This window comes from Pteropus alecto, unplaced genomic scaffold, assembly GCF_000325575.1.
Source record: "Pteropus alecto unplaced genomic scaffold, ASM32557v1 scaffold39, whole genome shotgun sequence".
Lineage (NCBI taxonomy): Eukaryota > Metazoa > Chordata > Mammalia > Chiroptera > Pteropodidae > Pteropus > Pteropus alecto.
In genome coordinates, this window is record NW_006443568.1 from 14,018,144 (window position 1) to 14,019,381 (window position 1,238).

A 1,238-nucleotide genomic window follows, 5' to 3' on the forward strand; every position below is an offset into this window, starting at 1 on the left:
TTATTTAGGAATCAATGATTATTCATTAAATAACTTAATTTACTATCAGGTCAAAGTTTTCAGTCATCTGAAGATCTTGGAAATTACCTACTATGTGGCATATTGTAAGACACAATCACGGTTAAAAATTTGTCAGAATAAAGATTCAATATCATTGACTACAAATTTACATTTCTTGATTATCATGTTACACAGAAGGAATGTTAGCTTAGTTAATCGATAAACCTGAATAAGTTCAGGACAAACTAACCCAAGTAGAATAAAATGCACAATGGTATTATAGTCATACTGATAAATCAGACATAGCTGCTTTTATTAAAGTAAAATTATTAATTAAACTAGCCTAATTTGCCAAAGATTTACCTTACATGTGTGCACTTGGATTCTTAAAACACGTCTGAGTTTCTATAGGAATTGTATATTTTAGAAATTCAATTTCTTCCCTTTATTCAAATTTTAGGAATATTTATAATACTTTTTAAAAAATCTCTACACGTGATTCAGAAAAGAGCTCCTTTTCTTTGAGACTTCATAATTTAATTAATTAGTATCCTCTAAAGATAGGAAAACTTTACATACTTGTACAAGACATAAAGGCCTTTCTATATTACAGACATATAGAGCCTATATCTTTAGATCTACAATGTTAGACAAGGGTCAAGAATAAACTCAAAAACACAAAAACACTCACTGGTCCAATTATCAAACAGTTGTTCTCCTTATCAGTGGGCATAAAATTGTTAATCGATTTGAGCTCAAATAGACAAAAAGATGAACAAGCCAGATTCTCTGCTTCTCTCAACAGAGAATAGATCTTTATAATCCATTAACCCATTTACAGAGATCGCTAAATGTTCTGACCACAAAAATCAAATTCCCAATCATTGCTGCCACTAAAGGGGAATAACTTGTCAGCTGTAATCGAACCAAAAACAAAACACGAACTTAGTAGAGAGAATGAAAATAAAGAAAAAGAGAGTGAGCAAAGTTAAAGTTCTATCGTTACTTGAGATTTACCTTTGAGAAATGACAAAAGATGTGGCTGTACTTACACCACCTATGACATATACTTCTGCAAATGCAGTTTACCTGGCTCTATTGGGTGAATCTGTTGGATATCTTGGTGGAACATTAAAGGACCATTTTCAAAAAAGGTAAAATTATGACTCTTAATACAGTTACAAATGAACGTTGTCAAAGACTTTACACAGTTCATTGAGTAATGAGGGAACCAGTAA